Below are 20,840 nucleotides of genomic sequence, written 5' to 3'. Positions count from 1 at the left end.
TCCCCTTACCCATCCTCCAATCACCTTACAATTATGCCCCCATGTACCATGTATGCCATGGGATAAAGAGGTCTCTCACTGTTCACTCTATCTTTGCCTCACACCATCTTGTTCACCTCCAACCAAATCACACCACACTCTTCTTCACTCCACTGAGAAAAGCGTTAGCTCCCTCAACCTTTCTTCATAGGACATGCCCTCCAGTCCAGGTAGCATCCTGGTAAATCTCCTCTTTACCCTCTCTAAAGCTTCCACATCCATCCTGTAATGCAGGGACCAAAACTGACCACAATATTCTAATTGGGATCTAAACAGGGCTGTATAGAGCTGTAGCATAACGTCATGGCTTTAAAACTCAATTCCCCAGCTAATGAAAGCCAATACAACATATTCTTTCTTAGCAACACTATCAGCTTTGTGGCAGATTTGATGGATCTCTGGTTATGAAATCCAAGATCCATCTGTTCCTCCACACTGTTCAGTATTCTGCCTTTACCCCTGTATTCTGCATTCAAGTCTAACCTTCCAAAATGCAGCACTTCACACTTTTCCAGATTTGACTTCATCTGCCACTTCTCAGCCCAGCTCTACATCCTGTCAATGTCCCATTGCAACCGCCAGCAGACATCCACACTATTCACCACTCCACCAACCTTCGTGTCATTGGCAAACTTACTTACCCACTCTTTCACTCACACATCCAAGTCATTCATAAAATCACAAAGAGCATCGATTTTTTGACCTCTCCCTGCAGAAAATCACTGGTCACTGAGCTCCTGGCTGAATGATTTCCATCTGTCATCACCCTCTGTCTTCTATGGGCCAGGAATTCTGTATCCATACAGGCAGGTTTCCCTGTATCCCACGCTCTGTACCCCACGCTCTATACCCCACGCTCTATACTTTCTCAATGAGCCATAACTGTGTTTTGTCACATTCTCAGATGATTCAATAAGATTTGTGAGGCATGACCTGTCCCTTACAAAGTCATGATGACTTCCTCTAATCAAACTATGGTTTTCCAAGGAATCATAAATCCTGTATCTCAGAGTCCTCTCCAATAATCTGCACATCACAGACAGAAGACTGACAGGTCTGTGATTCCCAGGATTATCTATATTCCCTTTCTTGAACAACGCATGGCTGATTCACCTAACCTGCACATCTTTGGGCTGTGGGTGGAAACCAGAGCACCTGTCGGAAACCCACGCAGACATGGAGAGAATGTGCAAACTCCACGCAGACAGTCGCCTGGGGCTGGAATTGAAATCGCGTCCCTAGTGCTGTGAGGCAGCAGTGCTAACCACTGAGCCACCGTGCTGCCCCATTTACCTCTCTAGAGCACTGCTTCTGATCCTTGGTTCCTCAAACTTAAGTTAGCTTCCTTCTTCCTCTTGACTAGATGTTCTACATCGCTTGGAACCTTGTCAAATGCTTTGCTGAAGTTCATGTAGACAACGCTGACTGCTCTGCCTTCATCTATCTCTTGGTCAACTCCTCGAAGAGTCAATCCGGTTTGTGAAACACAGTTTTCCACTCACAAAGCCATGCTGACTATCTCTAATCAGCCCTTACCTTTCCAAATATATGTAGCTCCTTTCTCTCAGTATCTGCTCCCACAACTAACCCAGCACTGGGCTCACGGGGCTGTAATTTCCTGGCTTTTCCCTGCTGACCTTAAGTGATGGAATATCATTAGCCACCCTCCAGTCTTCCGGTAACTCATTGTGATTGTTGATAATAGAATTATCTCTGTTAGGGACACTGTAATCTCTTCCCTGGCTTCCCACAATATTCTAGGATTGACCTAATGAGCTACTGAGGATTGATCTACCTTTATTTGTTTTAAGATTCCAGCACTTTCTCTTCTCTGGTGAGGATTCTTTCCAAGACATAACTAATTATTTCCCCAAGTTCCCGAGCTTCCATGTCTTTCTGCACAGGAAATTCTGACAACACTATTTTGTCTAATATCTCACCCACCTCCTGACAGTTAAGGTGCCCTACTCTCTACCAAGTTAATCCTTAGACCTTATTGAAACTTGTGTAAAGGTTTCTGAAAATTCAAATAAACCGTTTCCTCGGTTCAACCACTCCTTCACCCGTATCTATATTGCCATTTACATTCTCATCAGTAACAATAAAATCCAACAGGCTCAAAAACACATTCTCTTTTTATTAAAAGCATTTGGAAGGGTCCAGTTATTGTTCATTGACATATCCTTTCAAACATATTTCAGCTCCCGACCTACTATCAGGTTAACACTGGTTTCAGACTGGCAGCAGAAAGTGTGATGGGAGTTCGTGTTTATCAATCTGAAAAAGGTGGCTCACAGGATCAGCAGGTAATAGAGGTGTTGGAAATAGGGAGGGTCGTGGGGACTGAAGGACATTATGGAGATAGGGAGTGATGTGGGGACTGTATGAGATTATGGACACAGAGAGTGCAGTGGTGACTGAAGGACATTATGGAGATAGGGAGTGTTGTGGGGCCTGAAAGGGGCCAAAGAGATCTGCAGGGCTGTTGGGCCTGAAGGAGGTTGCACAGATCAGGAGGATCATGGGGATTGAAGCAGGTTACTCTGAACGGGAGGGTCATTGGGTCAGGATGAGATTATGGAGATAGGGTGGGTCGTGAGGCGTTTTGGAGGTTATGGAGTTAGGGAGGTTTGTGGGGAATGATTCAGGTTATATGGATAGGAAGAGTCGTGGGGATTGAAGGAGTTTATGGAGATAGGGAGGGCTGTGGGGACTGAAGGAGTTTATATAGATAGTAAGTTTATAGAGAAGCACAGGAAAGAAGAGCATGTATCGGCCATTTGACCACAGAGTCGGTCCCACCATTCAATATGATCACGACTGATCATTAACCCAGTACAGTATTCCTGCTTTCACACCTTACTCTGATATTATAGTGACTACTGGCATTTAGTGATACAGCGGGCTGTAGTAACTGGGATGGGGGTGGGTGGGGGGTGTCTTACAGAGGTAGGGAGGGTTTTGGAAGCTGGGGCAGGTGACAGATACAGGGCGGGTTTTAGGAATGGGAGGACTTTACAGGGATTTGGAGGAATACAGGGATGGGACGTGATAACAATCACAGGGAGGATTTTGGGACCTCGATCTGAGACGGGTCCAGCTGAGAACAGAAGGGAGTCAAACAGTCAGGGACAGGCAGGGACAAGGTAGGACTAATAAATTAAACTGCATTTATTTCAATGCAAGGGGCCTAACAGGGAAGGCAGATGAACTCAGGGTATGGTTAGGAACATGGGACTGGGATCTCATAGCAATTACGGAAACATGGCTCAGGGATGGGCAGGACTGGCAGCTTAATGTTCCAGGATACAAATACTACAGGAAGGATAGAAAGGGAGGCAAGAGAGAAGGGGGAGTGGTATTTTTGATAACGGATAGTATTATAGCTGTGCTGAGGGAGGATATTCCCAGAAATACATCCAGGGAAGTTATTTGGGTGGAACTGAGAAATAAGAACGGGATGATCACCTTGTTGGGATTGTATTATCGACCCCCCAATAGTCAGAGGGAAATTGCCAAACAAGCTTGGAAGGAGATCTCAGCTATCTGCAAGAATAATAGGGTAGGTATGGTAGGGGATTTTAATTTTCCAACCGTTGACTGGGACTGCCGTAGTGATAAAGGTTTAGATGGCGAGGATTTTCTTAAGTGTGTACAAGAAAATTTTCTTATTCAGGATGTGGACGTACCAACTAGAGTAGGTGCAAACCTTGACCTACTCTTAGGAAATAAGGCAGGGCAGATGAGTGAGGTGTCAGTGGGGGAGCACTTACGGGCCATCGACAATAATTCTATTTGTTATAAAATAGTGATGGAAAAGGATAGACCAAATGTAAAAGTTGATGTTCTAAATTGGAGAAAGGCCCATTTTGACGGTATTAGGCAAGAACTTTCGAAAGTTGATTGGAGGCAGATGTTCGCAGCTGAAGGAATGGCTGGAAAATGGGAAGCCTTCAGAAATGAGATAGCAAGAGTCCAGAGAAAGTTTATTCCTGTCAGGGTGAAAGGGAAGGCTGGTAGGTATAGGGAATTCTGGATGACTGAAGAAATTGAGTGTTTGGTTCAGAAAAAGAAGGAAGCATATGTCAGGTATAGACAGGATAGATCGATTGAATCCGTGGAAGAGTATAAAGGAAGTAGGAGTATACTTAAGAGGGAAATCAGGAGGGCAAAACGCAGACATGAGATAGGTCTGACAAATAGAATTAAGGAGAATGCAAAGGGTTTTTACAAATATATTAAGGAAAAAAGGGTAACTAGGGAGAGAATCGGGCCCCACAAAGATCAGCAAAGCGGCCTTTGTGTGGAGCCTCAGAAAATGGGGGAGATACTAAATGAATATTTTGCATCAGTATTTACTGTGGAAAAGATATGGAAGATAAAGACTGCAGGGAAAGAGATGGTGACATCTTGCAAAATGTCCAGAGAAACAAAGGAGGAAGTGCTGGATGTCCTGAAATGGTTAAAGGTGAATAAACCCCCAGGAACTGATCAGGTGTACCCTAGAACTCTGTGGGAAGCTAGAGAAGTGATTGCTGGGCCTCTTGCTGAGATATTTGTATCATCGATAGTGACAGGTGAGATGCTGAAGACTGGAGGTTGGCAAATGTGGTGCCACTGTTTAAGAAGGGTGGTAAAGACAAGCCAGGGAACTATAGACCGGTGAGCCTGAACTCAGTGGTGGGCAAGTTGTTGGAGGGAATCCTGAGGGACAAAACACACATGTATTTGTAAAGGCAAGGACTGATTAGGAACAGTCGACATGGCTTTGTGTGTGGGAAATCATGTCTCACAAACTTGATTGAGTTTTTTGAAGAAGTAACAAAGAAGATTGAGTGATAGATGTGATCTATATGGATTTCAGGAAGGCGATCAACAAGGTTCCCCATGGGAGACTGATTAGCAAGGTTAGACCTCATGGAATACAGGGAAAAGTAGCCATTTGGATACCGTACTGGCTCAAAGGTAAAAGACAGAGAGTGGTGGTGGAGGGTTGTTTTTCAGACTGAAGGCCTGTGACCAGTGGAATGCCACAAGGATCGGTGCTGGGCCCTCTACATTTTGTCATTTACATAAATGATTTGGAAACGAGCATAAGAGGTACAGTTAGTAAATTTGCAGCTAACATCAAAATTGGAGGTGTAGTGGACAGCGAAGAGGGTTACAACAGGATCTGGACCAGGTGGGCCATTGGGCTAACTGGCAGATGGAGTTTAATACAGATAAATGCGATGTGCTGCATTTTGGTTTAGCAAATCTTACAGGACTTATACACGCAATGGTAAGGTCCTAGGGAGTCTTGCTGACCAAAGAGACCTTGGAGTGCAAGTTCATAACTCCTTGAAAGTAGAGTCGCAGGTAGATAGGATAGTGAAGGTGGCGTTTGGTATGCTTTCCTTTATTGGTCTGAGTATTGAGTAAAGGAGATGGGAGGTCCTGTTGCGGCCGTACAGGATATTGGTTTGGCCACTGTTTGAATATTTTGTGCAATTCCGGTCTCATTCCTATCGGAAGAATTGTTGTGAAACTTGAAAAGGTTCAGAAAAGATTTACAAGGATGTTGCCAGGGCTGGAGGATTTGAGCTACAGGGAGAGGCTGAACAGGCTGGGGCGGTTTTCCCTGGAGTGTCAGAGACTGAGGGGTGACCTTATAGAGATTTACAAAATTATGTGGGGCATGGATAGGATAGGATAAATAGACAAAGTCTTTTCCCTGGGGTCAGGGAGTCCAGAACTAGAGGGCATAGTTTTAGCGTGAGAGGGGAAAGATATAAAAGAGACCTAAGGGGCAACTTTTTCACGCAGAGGGTGGTACGTGTATGGAACGAGCTGCCAGAGGATGTGGTGGAGGATGGTACAATTGCAACATTTAAGAGGCATTTGGATGGGTATATGAATGGGAAGGGTTTGGATGAAGATGGGTCAGGTGCTGGAAGGTGGGACTAGATTGGGTTGGGATATCTGGTCGGCATGGACGGGTTGGACGGAAGGGTCTGTTTCTGTGCTGTACATCTCTACGACTCTATCACTCATAGAGGTTATAGAAATAAACTGTGTGGTCGCGTCTGGAGGAGATTAAAGGTATAAAGGTTTGTAGTTACCGAAGGAAATTACATCAATCGGGACCAGCAGAGTTTACAGGGACTGAGTGTGTTTTAGAGACAGGAAGAGTTCATAGTCATCATTAGAAATGCAGAAACTAATTTATGAGAGAAGCAGGGTCACTCTGCACTGTGCCCAGAGACAAGGAGGAGTCTAACAGCTGGAGGAGGTTACTAAGGTACAGAGCTTTTTTGTTGTCGTGACGGGAAGGTTACAGAGATCATGAAGGTAGTAGGAGTTCAAAAACGTCACAAAGACAGGGAGGTTTTTCAGGTCTGGAAAGGACTACACTGACCAGGATGGGTTAAGGAACTGAGGAGTTGTTTTTCTTCAGTTAAGGAGAGATGTGACAGAACCCGGGATTAAAGGCAAAGGCAGAAACTTGGAGAGTTGTAGTGGTAGGAGGAGCTTACAGGGATAAGCAGGATTGTAGGGGCTGATAGAGATAGGGGAAGTGGTATCGATGAAACAGACAATGGAGAAACTGACAGACATAGGGAGGGTTCTGTGGAACAGATGAATTTACAGACAAGATGGTGATAATGAAGCCTGAGAATTTTCTCATGTTCCTTGCCCAGCATTGTTCCAACATCATCCCCTCAGGGTCTGAATTAAAGCCCACTAACTCCTCCCTGTGCTGTTTACTGTGAGTGATCTTACCGGCTGCAGGATTTACTGAAGGCTCCAGATCTCCCTCTCCATCTCTCTCTGCCAGACCAACTGTCTTCAATGTGGTGATGGACGAGACAGAGAATTCTGCTGAGTCAGGGACATTAGGAATACCTACAGGAGACAGAGAAGTAGACAGAATGGGAAATTAGACTAATGCAATGAAGGTTACACATGGAGAATGGCACTGAGTCCCACAGAGATCTGGACATTCCCAGTCTCCATCCATGGCCTGTGCAGTTGCTTCCCTCTGGAGTGGAGAATGCTGTTTCCTCAGGATCTGGAGTAGCTGCAAGAGTGAGAGACACTGACAGAGGCAGCAATTAGACCCGCACAGTGAGGGACATCACATGCAGAGAGACAGTGATATCAGCAGAGTGCAGGAATGTATCAGGATCACACAATGGTATCATCAGAAGTGGTTCTGATCAGTGAGCAGTGCTACCAGTACTCAGGGAGGACTGAGCTATTTTATTGGGATAGGCTCCTCTGGTACCAGGATTATACAGTGTGCTATAAATGGACACAGATGAGGAGAAGGACAGGTCTGAGGTGAATGGAAATTCCCAAGTCCAAAGAGAAAGGTTGAAATATTGGAACACCATCGAGATGTGAATGAGGACCAAAAGAAAGGAACAGTAAGGGACTGAGTTTAATTAAAATACGACATTGTCAAATAGAATTGTGACAGGAAATCATTGGTTAAAATAAAGTAAATGACATTTCCGCCCCTCACAATTTTTCATACACAACAATTGACATCAATTCCGCCCCTCACATCATCACTGATGTCACACACTCAGTGACTTCCATGCCCCCCCCAACCACTGCCGTGTTTGCGACCACTTCTGCCCCCACCAACGCCACTCACCTGCATTTTGCTGACACTCCCCCGGGTCCCACTGTCACCATCCCTGCCCCCAGAACCCTGAGGGGAACACCACCCCTGCTCATGACTCCATCCCCATTCCCCCTAACACCACACCCACTCCAGTTACAGGCTCCGTCGCCTCCCCCAACTCCACACCTACGCTTGGTCCCAGCTCCAAGTCCTGCTGAGTTTTCACCATCCCCCTGACCTCCCCCTCACTGAGGACGAATGATCAGTCCTCAGCAAAGGCCTCACCTTTATCTCCCTCCGTCCACACATCAATTAATTTAATACACGCCGTGACATCGAACACTTCTTCCACCGCCTCCACCTCAGAGCTTACTTTTACAATGAAGACTACCGCCTATTTTCTGAGGATCCCTTTGCCGGCCTCCAATACACTTCATCCACCTAGACATCCCGCGCTGGCCTATTATCTGTCTTCGATTTCTTAATTTCCAACTTCCTCAGAGACATTAACCGCCTCAACCTATCGACCTCCTCCTCCACTCAAACCTCTCACCCTCACAACGTGCAGCACTCCACTTCCTCTGCTCCAATACCGACCTCACCATCAAACCAGGAGATAAAGGGAGTGCAGTGGTAACACAAGGACACCTCCTCCTACCAGCCCCTCTACCATGATCCACCTCCCATCACCAAACCGTCATCTCCCAGAGCATACAGAACCTCATCACCTCAGGAGGAGAACTCCCACCCACAGCTTCCAACCTCATTGTCCGGGATCCCCCACTGCCCGGTTCTACCTCCTTCCCAAGATCCACAAGCCTGACCACCCTGGCCGACGCATTGTCTCAGCATGCTCCTACCCCACCGAACTCATGTCTACCTACCTCGACATTGTCCTATTCCCCAGTCCAGGAACTACCCACATTTGTTAGGGATACCACTCACACCCTTCACTCCTCCAAGTCTTCCGTTTCCCTGGCCCCCAACGCCTCATCTTCACAATCGATATCCAATCCCTCTCCACCTCCATCCACCATGACTAGGACCTCCAAGCCCTCGGTTTCTTCATCTCCCGACGTCCACAAGAGTACCCTTCCACCGATACTCTCATTCGTTTGGCTGAACTTGTCCTCACCTTTTACAATTTTTCCTTCAAATCCTCCCACTTCCTCCAGACCATAGGGGTAGCCATGGGCACCCGTATGGGCCCCAGCTATGCCTGTCTCTTTGTTGGCTACGTAGAACAGTCCATCTTCCGTAGTTACAATGGCACCACTCCTTACGTCTTCCTCCGCAACATTGATGACTGCATTGGCACCACCTCATGCTCCCTCGAGGAGGTTGAGCAATTCATCAACTTCACCAACACATTCCACACTGACCTTAAATTTACCTGGACCATCACTGATACCTCCCTCCCCTTCCTGGACCTCTCCATCCCCATTAAATGACAACTGACTTGACACTGACATTTTTTTAAAAACCCACCGACTCCCACAGCTGCCTAGGTTACACCTCTTCCCACCCTACCGCCTGCAAAATTCCCAACCCCTCTTCCCAATTCCTCCACCTCCGGCGTACCTGCTCCCAGGAGGGCCAGTTCCACCACAGAACACATCAGATAGCCTCCTTTTTTCGAGATTGGAATTTCCCTTCCCACGTGGTAAAAGATGCCCTCCAACGCATCTCGTCCACATCCAGCACCTCCACACTCAGACCCCACCCCTCCAACCGTAACAAGGACAGAACGCCCCTGGTGCTCACCTTCCACCCCACCAACCTTCGCACAAACCAAATCATCCACCAACATTTCCGCCACGTAGAAACTGACCCCACCACCAGGGATATATTTCCCTCACCATCCCTCTCCAGTTTCTGCTAAGACCATTCCCTCTGTGACTACCTGGTCAGTTCCACCCCCTCCAAAAACCCACCGTCCCTTCCTGACACCTTCTCCTGCCACTGCAGGATTTGCAAAACCTGCGCCCACACCTCTCCCCTCACCACCATCCAAGGCACCAAAGGAGCCTTCCACATCCAAAGTTTTACCTGCACATCCACCAATATCATTTATTGTATTCGTTGCTCCCTATGCGGTCTCATCTACATTGGGGAGACTGGACACCTCCTTGCAGAGCACTTTAGGGAACATCTCTGGTACACCCACACCAATCAACCCCACAGCCCTGTGACCCAACATTTCAACTCCCCCTCCCACTCTGCCGAGGGCATGCTGGTCCTGGGCTTCCTCCACCGCCAGTTCCTCACCACCCAACGCCTGGAGGAAGAACGCCTCACCTTCTGCCTCGGAACACTTCAACCCCAGGGCATCAATGTGGACTTCACCAGTTTCCTCATTTCCCCTTCCCCCATCTCACCCCACCTCCAGCCTTCCAGCTCAGCCCCGCCCTCATGACCTGTCCTAATGGCCTATCTCCCTTCCCACCTATCCATTCCACCCTTGTCTCTGACCTATCACCCCCGTCCCCGCCCCCATTCACCCAATGTACTCTTTGCTACCTTCCCCCATCCTCCACTCTGACCTATCACCTTCTTCCCCACCCCATTCACCTATTGTGCTCTATGCTACTTTCTCCCTATCCCCACCCCCCTCTCATTTATCTCCCCACTCTGCAGGCTCCCGGCCTCTGTTCCTGATGAAGGGCTTTTGCCCGAAACACCGACTTTCCTGCTCCTCGGATGCTGCCTGACCTGCCATGCTTTTCCAGCACCACTCTAATCTAGACTCTGGTTTCCAGCATCTGCAGTCCTTGTGTTTACATTATTGGAGAAGAAGGCAACCGAGATAAAGCATGTTGTTAACACTGAACCAAGTTACAGGGATAAGGAAGGTCGTCTGGAATGCAGCACAATTCAAATATGTGGACGGACTATCGGGAAGGAGGAGGTTACAGCGATAGGATCTGTTATAGGAATTAAAAATGATTGAAGACACTGGACCACAAGACATTCCATAGATACACTGTTGTAGTGAGTTTTAATATAACAGAACTTACATTGGGATGGTGATTGAGCCTGGGGTGTGTGTGTACTGTGCTCCCCCTCCAGCACTGTATCGATGTCATGTTGTGTTAACAGATGTTTGGAGCCCTCTCATTGTTGTTTGCTCTGTGCACTGTGGGTGACCTTACTTCACTACAGGATTTATTGAAGGCTCCAGATCTCCTTTCCCTTTGTCTCTCTCTGGCAGACCAACTGTATTCAATGAGGTGATGGACGATCCACCCAGCAGCTGGGAAGGCTATTGAGTCAGGACCTTCCTGAATACCTACAGGAGACAGAGAAATAGACAGAATGGGAAATTAGACTGATGCAGTGGAGGTTACACATGGAGAATGGCACTGAGTTCCACAGAGATCTGGAAAATGGAGCGATATTAAGTATTCGTTCCTGATTGCTGGAAGATGTCAGGATCACACAGTCATGTTGGAAGAATGGGTTTAGCTTCATGATGCCCTGGTATCAGTGCTCAGGGATGTGCACCCATGAGCAGGTGAAATAATGGCCTAGTGGTATTATTGCGAGAGAATGTATCCAAAACCTCAGCTAATGTTCAGGGGAGGCAGGATTGAATCCCACCATCTGAAAAGGAGAACTTTGAAATCAATAATTTTAAAAATAATAATTAACAATCCACAAATAACTATGAAACCATTACTGATGTAAAACAAATCCAAACACTTGTCCTTTAGAGAAGGACATCTGCCCATCCTCACGTGATCTGCACGACATCCCTACAGCAAAATGTTTGCCTCTCAATTACCCTCTGAAAGGATGCAGGTGAAAGGAGCTTTCCAAATCCAAAGGGAAAAGGTGAAGCAATGGAACAGCATGGGAACGTGGCTGAAGACAAGCAGAAAGGAATAGGTTGGGACAGAGTTTAACTAAAATTGCACATCAATAAATAGATTTGTGACAGAAAATTGTGGAAGAGAGTAGATTATGTTTTTTTTTAATGGACAACGTTGCTGCAATAAGCTCGATGGATTTGTGAGACAGAGATAAAAGAGATTTAGACAGCAGGGAGACATGGATACAGGGTGAACAAAAATATTCAGTGGTTCGTAATCTTGTGCAAACTAAAGCAAAATGGGCAACGCTAACAATAATGGATAAGAAAGGCAGTACAGAGAAATCATTTGACCTCAGATCATGACGTAGAATGAGTCTGAATGTAAATTCTGACTATCACTTGCCAAGAACACAAGCAGCAGGACAGTTTTAGCCACCGAACAGCATTTCATTGTTCATCACTGCATTTCACAGGAACTCATTGGAATTTCTTAACAAAGGCATTGTGATAATTTTGGAAAACTTCAATATTTGTATAATCTGGGACAATCACATGGTCAACATTGATATTCGAAGAGGAGTTCGGTTTTCTTTCAGTGTTTCTTTGAAAAACACATTGTGCAACTGTTAAGGGACATAACTATCGCAGAGCGACCGTGTAATGAAACTTAGTGAATGAGTAATGTCACCTGCAGAGATCCTACGGGAAATTGTGATAAAGTGCAGTTTAAATAGACATAAAGTTTTAAAGTGAGTCACAGAAAGGACAAGCTACAACTAGAAACAAAAATAGCCAATTACATGAGTTTGAGAGGAGAACTGACCAAGGTAAACAGTCTAAACAGACTAAAATATGTGCCTGTAAATGAACAGTGGAAAACATTTGAAAGGACAATGCAAAATACTCAATAAAAGGACATTCAATTGAAACAGTAAAAACCTCAGCAAGAAATTCCCACTGATCCATCACTCAGGACAAAAGGGATCATACTACATTATGAAGCTGAGAAGATCACCAAAAAGTACTTAAAATCCTGAAGTGAGAGTGTGTTTTAGGAGTAAATGTTAGTGGATTGCAATGGGTCTGCTTGCAGGAGGAGGGCTGTGGGAAGGGGAGCCACGGTCAGGGTTTATTGACACGATAGGAACAGGGAGAGGTGAAGATGCTGGAGGTGGTGAGAGTGTTACAGAGTGTGGTCAGGGTGTTACAAAGCCAGTACGGATTGATGCAGCTGGAGGGGTTTGCAGAGGTAGGGAGGGACATAGATATTTTTATATATTCATTCATGGGATGTGGGTGTCACTGCCTGGAACAACGTTCTTTGACCCCACTGCTAATTACTGAGAGGGTAGCTCAGAGTCAGCCATATTGCTGTGAGTCTGGAGTCACATGTCGGCCAGACCAGGTTAGAATATTTGATGTCCTTCCCTAAAAGAGGTTTGTGAACTAGATTAGTCCTTCCTACTGATCAACAATGTTTTAATAGTGGCCCCACCAATGTCTTTTACAGATACAATATGACATCCCAACTCTTACTCTTCATGCTCTCCCCAATGAAGGTAACCACCCCAAACGCCTGCTTCACCAGCCTGTCTACCTGTGACACCACTTTCAAAGAACTGTGTACCTTGGTCACTGGATCTCTGACTGACTGAGAACACTACCCAGGGCCCGAACATTAACTGTACAAGTCCCACCCTGGCTTATTTCACCAAAATGGAACACCTCACCTTTATCTAACTAAACCCCATCTGCTATTCTTCAGCCCACTATCCCAGCAGTACTGTTCATCCTGTTGTATCATAGATAACTTTCTTCACTGTCCACTTTCCCACCAATTTCAGTGACACCCAAAACAATTACTTACCAGGAAACCAATATTCCCATCCAAACCATTTATCCAAATGACCAGCAACATTGGACCCACTCCACCGCTGGTCACATGCCTCCAGTCAGAAAAATAACATGTCTCCCACCACCCTCTGTCTCCTACCATCAAGCTAATTTTGTATCCAGTTCCCTAGCTCCTCCTGAATGCCATATCCTTTTACACTGACCTGAGCTTATTACCCAGTTTACCAGACAGAACACAGAACACAGAACAGTACAGCCCAAGACCCTTCGGCCATGATTTCATGCCAACCATTTATCCAACTGTAAGATCAAAGTAAACTACATATCCTTCATTTTACTATTATCCATGTGTCTGTCCAAGAGTCTATTAAATGTCCCAGATGTGTCTAGTTTTACTACCACCATTGGCAGTCCATCCAACCAGCTACCATTCTCTATCCTCTTATCTATCCTCCATTCACCTTAAAATTATGCCACCTTGTAATAACCATTTATGCCATAGGAGGAAACGTCTCTGACTATTCACTCACTCTGTGCCTCTCATCACCTTCTTCACCTCCACAAAGTCGCCCCGCCCCATTCTCCAATGAAAAAAGCCTTTAGCTCCCTCAAAATCTCTCTCCGTAAGAACTGCCCTCCATTACAGGCAGCATCTTGGTAAATCTCCTGTGTACGCTCTCTAAAACGTGCACAGCATTCCTGTAAACAGGGGACCAGAACTGAACACAATATTCCAAGTGTGGTCTCACCAGGACTCTATAAAGTTGCAGGAAAACCTCACAGCTCTTACAGTCAATCAACTTCTAAGGGGAGCCAACACAACATATGCCTTTTTAACAACCCTACCAACGTGCATGGCGATTTTGAGGTATCTATGGACACGCATCCCATGATCTCTGTTCCTCCACACTGCCAAGTATTCTGTCTTTCACCCTGTATTCTGTATTCAAATTTGACCTTCCAGAATGAATCACTTCACACTTTTCCAGATTGGACTCCATCTGCCACTTCCAGCCCAGCTCTGTGTCCTGTCAATGTCCCATTGCAACCTACAACAGCTCTCCACATTCCCCACCACTCCACCAAACTTCACGTTATTGGTAAACTTACTAACCCACTCTCCAACATCCAAATCCAAGTCATTTACAAAAATCACAGAGAGCAGAGTCCCAGAGCCGATTGTTACAGAACCCCACTGGTCACTGAGCTCCAGGCTCAATACTGTCCATCTGCTGCCACCCTCTGTCTTCTCTAGGCAATCCGATCCTGTATCCAGACAGACAGATTTCCCTGTATCCCAATCATCCTTCTTTTCTGAATGAGCCATCGACATATTCTGTCATATCCTCAAAGAATTCAATAAGGTTTGTGAGGCACGACCTGACCCCTCTCAAACCCATACTGACTGTGGCTAATTTAACTATGGTTTTCCAAGTAGTCATAAATCCTGTCTTTAGAGTCCTCGCCAATAATCTGCACACCACAGACATTAGACCAAATCTGTACTTCCCAGAATTCTACCTCCGTAACATGGCTCGGACTTTACAAATCTTCTCTCCTCTGCCATGTTCCCCAGAATGACACTGGAGGGTGGTGGGGGTTACAGAGATAGAGAGGAATATCAGGACAGGAGGATTTTGCACACATGAGGAGGGATGCAATGCCAAAAGGAGGCTTCAGTCATTGTGAGGTTTCATGGTGATGAAGGTATTTGAGGAGGGAGGGAGGGAGGGAGGAGGAATGTAGGGAAATGAGAGGTTTCACAATTTAGGTGTTTTGTTAGGGCTGTAAGTGGTTACTGAGTCGGGGAGGGTGTAAGCACTGGTGGTTGTTACATAAACATGTGGTTTTGGTTGCAATTCAGGAAGAGGATTCAGGAAGCTGGAGAGTATGGGGTCTGAACGAGGTTACACAAATGGGAAGAGTTGTCAGGAGTGGAGGTGTTTACAGAGACAGCAATGGTCTGATCTGGAGCAGAAGACCCAGATTAGGAGGGACGTGGGGACTGGAGGTGGTTTCACAGGGAGGGAGGACCATAGACCCACAGGAGATCACAGAAATGTGGAGAGCTGTAGGGCTGACAGGGGTTCATGGAGATGGGAATGTTGGGAGGGATAGAGAAGTTTACAGGGATAAGGATGTTTGTAGGCCAGGGCTGGATCACAGACAGGGACTGTTTTCGGGAGCTGAGCAGATTACAGAGATAAAGAGGTTTGTATCGACTGGAAGAACAAACAGAGATATGCAGGATAGTCGTGACTTAAGATGTTTATAGACATAGGAAGGCTTAGGTTCTGGGGTTTATGGAGACTGTGGAATCTGGATTTCTTTTCAGAGACTGGGTTAACAGTTTTGGTCAGAAACAGTTTCACAGATAAGGGAGCATTGCACAAACAGGAGGAAGTTGTAGAGGAAGGTGACGTTTAAACAGATAGTGGTGTAAGAGCTGGACAAGGTTATGGAGATGGGTAGATGGTGGAGACACAGGAGGAGCTTACATTGACATGGGGGTGATAGTGACAGGAGGGTGTTAAATAGATAGTGGGTTTTGTAGGGACTGGATTGGGAGAGGCACAGGCATGGAGTGAGTTCGACAGATCAGGATTACTGCAGAGACCTGAGAGGATTACACTAATAGGGATGGTGGTCGGGTCTCCACAGACTGTTGGTGGTTAGGGACTGGAAGAGATTTGGTCGATAGGGAGGGATCTAAGCTGCAGGAGCTTATGGAGAGTTGAAGAGTTGGAGCAATTTGCAGAGGTAGGTTTCTCAGACAGGAGTCAGTTCTAGATAGTGAGGGTTGTGTGGTCTGAGTAAGTCAAAAAGAGGAGAGTTTTCGCGTCTGGAAGAGGTTACACTGACAGGGACAGTTGAAGAGACTGAAGCAAAAATACATGGAGAAGGTTACACAGATAGGGAGGTGAGTAGGGACTGAAGGTGAATACACAGACATGGAGGGTTGTATTGTTAGACGGAGCTGAGAGGGATAGGGACTGGTGTCGGGATTTACACAGATAGGGAAGGTTGTGTTTTTGGAGAAGGTTACACTGATACAGACAGTGTTAGGGAGTGTTTAGTGGACTACAGAGGAGCTCAGAGAGAATGTATTATGGGGAGTGGAGGAGATTACAGACACAGAGATGGCTGTCAGTTTGAAAAGACCTTCTACAGATCATCGGTGCCGTAAAGCTGGAGGGAGATTATAACAGTGAGTGTTGCCAAGACTTAATTACTTCACTGAAATAGAGGAGGTCTCAGCATGTAACTGTCAAAGGGAAATTGAGACAGTCCAGATGAGTTTTCAGAGATACAAATGTTTATGGGAGTTTCAAGAGGGAACAATGATTGGGAGTGCTGTACCAAATGGTAATAGTTATAGGGAGGGTTCTAAAAGCAGGAAGAGGTGACAGACATATCGATCTTTGCAAGAACTGGAGAAGCTTACATCGGCAAGGAGTGTTTTAGAGTCTGGAGGAGATTACAGTGTTAAGGAGAATATTGGGGATAAGGCAAGGTGTAAGAGATGGGGATGGTTGACAGGGCTGGACAATAACCTCAATAGAATCGCCATCGTGTGCAACCAGGCCATTCGGCCCAACCAGTCCATTCCAAAATTCTGAAGAGCATCCTACCCAGACCCACCCCTCTATCTATACATTAAACCCTGCATTTCTCGTGGTGAACTTACTTCAAACACACATTCCTGAATACCACAGTCAATTTATGATGGCCAATCCACTGCTGGTGCAAATTTTGGACACACACACACACACACACACAGCAAGGGAGCGACACATAAACACACACAGTGAGGGAGATACCCACAGACACACAGCAAGGGAAGGACATGCACGCACACACACACACACACACACACACACACACACAGTGAGGGGTATACAAGCAGACACACAGCGAGGGAAGGACATGCACACACACACAGTGAGGGGGATACACGCAGACACACAGTGAGGGAGGGACACACATCCGCAATAGAGGGAGGGTCACACACAGCGAGGAAGGGACACGCACACACACACAAACACACAGAGCCGGGGGGACACGCACTCACATAGCGAGGGAGGGACACGCACACACGAAGCGAGGGAGGGACACGCACACACGAAGCGAGGGAGGGACACGCACACACGAAGCGAGGGAGGGACACGCACACACGAAGCGAGGGAGGGACACGCACACACGCAGCGAAGTGGGGGCACATGCATACGTACACACACATAGACACAGCGAGGGAGGGACACGCACAGACATACAGAGGGAGGGACACACAGTGAGGGAAGGACACGCACTCACACACAGCGAGGGAGGGTCAGCCACAGACACGTAGTGAAGGGAGGAAGAGACTCGCACACACAAACAGCGAGGGAGGGGCACGCACACACACAGCGAGGGTCGGACACGCGCACACACAGCGAGGGTCGGACACGTGCACAAACAGCGAGGGTCGGACACGCGCACAAACAGCGAGGGTCGGACACGCGCACAAACAGCGAGGGTCGGACACGGGCACACACAGCGAGGGAGGGACACGGGCACACACAGCGAGGGAGGGACACGGGCACACACAGCGAAGGAGGGACACGGGCACACAGAGCGAAGGAGGGACACGGGCACACAGAGCGAAGGAGGGACACGGGCACACAGAGCGAAGGAGGGACACGGGCACACAGAGCGAGGGAGGGACACGGGCACACAGAGCGAGGGAGGGACACGGGCACACAGAGCGAGGGAGGGACACGGGCACACAGAGCGAGGGAGGGACACGGGCACACAGAGCGAGGGAGGGACACGGGCACACAGAGCGAGGGAGGGACACGGGCACACACAGTGAGGGAGGGACACGGGCACACACAGTGAGGGAGGGACACGTTCACACACAGCGAGGGAGGGACACGCGCACACACAGCGAGGGAGGGACACACAGCGAAGGAGGACAATCACACACACCGCGAGGGGGTGGACATGTGCACACAAATTGAGAGGGGGCAAACACACGCAAAGCGAGGGAGGGACACGCACACACACATAGCGAGGGAGGGACACGCACAAATACACACACAAATACACACACACCCTGCGAGGGAGGGGCACGCACACACACATAGCGAGGGAGGGACACACAGTGAAGGAGGACAATCACACACACTGCGAGGGGGAGGGCATGTGCACAGAATTTGAGAGGGAACACGCATACGCAAAGCGAGGGAGGGACACGCACAAATACACAATGAGGGGGATATATTCAGACACACAGCGAGGGAGGGACACATTCAAAGCGATTGAGGGACACGCAAACACACAGTGTGGGGAATACAGGCAGACACACAGCGAGGGAGGGACACACACACTGCGAGGGACAGGGACACACACACAGCGAGGGAGGGACGCGCACATACACACAGTGAGGGGGATATTTGCAGACACACAGCGAGGGAAGGACACACAAACACACACAGCGAGGGATGGGGACACACACGCAAAGCGAAGGAGGAACACATACACATACACATAAACACAGAGCAAGGGAGAGACACGCACACACAGCGAGGAAGGGACAAACACACACACTTATGGTGAGGGGAATACACGCAGACACACAGTGAGGGAGGGACACGCACACACCGCAAACTAGGGACAAGCACACACATGTCGAGGGGGCACGCTAACACAGCGAGAGGGGACACACACAGACATGGCAAGGGTGGGAGACACGCACACAGCAAGGAGGTCACACACATAAGGGACGGACACACACACACGCAAAGCGAGGGAGGGGCACGCACACATACACGCACACATTCACACACAGCAAGGGAGGCACATGCACACGCGCACACACACACAAGGGACGGACACACACATGCAAAGCGAGGGAGGGACACGCACAGATACACACACACACACACACACACACACAGAGCAAGTGAGGGACACGTGCATACACAGCGAGGCAGCGACATACAAACACACCTAGTGAGGGGGTTACCCGCAGACACACAATGAGGGAGACACACACACACACACACACAGAGCTAGGGAGGGACACACACACAGAGCAAGGGAGGGATACACACTCACATACAGCGAAGGAAGGGACACACACACACACACACGCCGAGGGGGAGGGCATGTGCACACACACACAGCGAGAGGGGACACACACAGACACGGCAAGGGTGGGACACACACACACACACACACACACAAGGGACAGACACATGGATACACAAAGCGAGGGAGGCTCACGCACACATAAATACACACACACAAACACAGAGCAAGGGAGGGACACGTGCACACACAGTGAGGGGGCTACCCACAGACACACAGCGAGGGAAGAACACACACACACACACACACACAGAGCGAAGGAAGGGACACACACACACACACAGACACAGCAAGGGGAGGACACGCACACACAGCGAGGAGGCATATACACACGCAGAGCAAGGGAGGGACATGCGCACACACACAGTGATGGGGTTACCCACAGAAACACAGCGAGAGAGTGCCACACACACACACACACACACACACACACACACACACAGCGAGGGAGGGACAAATATACACACACGCATCGAGCGAGAGACACACACATGCGCGCGTGCACACACACACAGAGTGAGGGAGGGAAGGACATGCACACACAGCGTGGGAGGCACACGCACACACAGCGAGAGAGGGACAGCTTCATACACAGCAAGGGAGTGACACACACACAGGGAAGGAGGGACAAGCACACACATTGCGAGGGGTAGGACATGTTTACAGAAATTGAGAGGGGACACGCACACACAGCGAGAGAGGATACGCACAAACACGGTGAGGGAGGGACATACACACACATTGCGAAGGGGGACATGCACTCACACAGCGAGGGGAGAAGCACACACACAGATATACACAAAGAGCAATGGAGACACACACACACAAAGAACGAGGGAGTGACACGCGCACACACAGCAAGAGGGACACAAACACACAAAGCGAGGGTGGAACATGCACACATACACACAGTTAAGGGGATACACGCAGATACACAGTGAGGGAGGGACACTCACATACACTGCAAGAGGGACACACATACTCACAGCAAGAGGGGGACACACACACGGTGAGGGAGGGACATGCGCAAGCACACAAACACAGACACATGCAGCGAGAGAGGGACGTTCACACACAGCGAGGGAGGGACACACACACATACACACACACACACAGAGCAAGAGAGGGATACTCGCAAACACAGCGAGGGGCAGACACATACACACAAGAGTGAAGGCCACACACACGCGTGCACATCTAGAGGGAAACACACACACACACACAGAGCAAGAGATGGACACACACACAGCGAGGGGGAGACACATGCACACGCAGCGAGGGAGGGCCACGCACACACACGCACAGCAAGAGGGATACATACACACACAGCAAGGGGGGGATCTCACACATACACAGCGAGGGAGGGACATGGACACACACAGCAAGGAG

Source organism: Chiloscyllium punctatum, chromosome 52, assembly GCF_047496795.1.
Source record: "Chiloscyllium punctatum isolate Juve2018m chromosome 52, sChiPun1.3, whole genome shotgun sequence".
NCBI classification, from domain to species: Eukaryota; Metazoa; Chordata; class Chondrichthyes; order Orectolobiformes; family Hemiscylliidae; genus Chiloscyllium; species Chiloscyllium punctatum.
The sequence above is the reverse complement of the archived record's forward strand: the minus strand, read 5'-3'. Positions refer to the sequence as shown.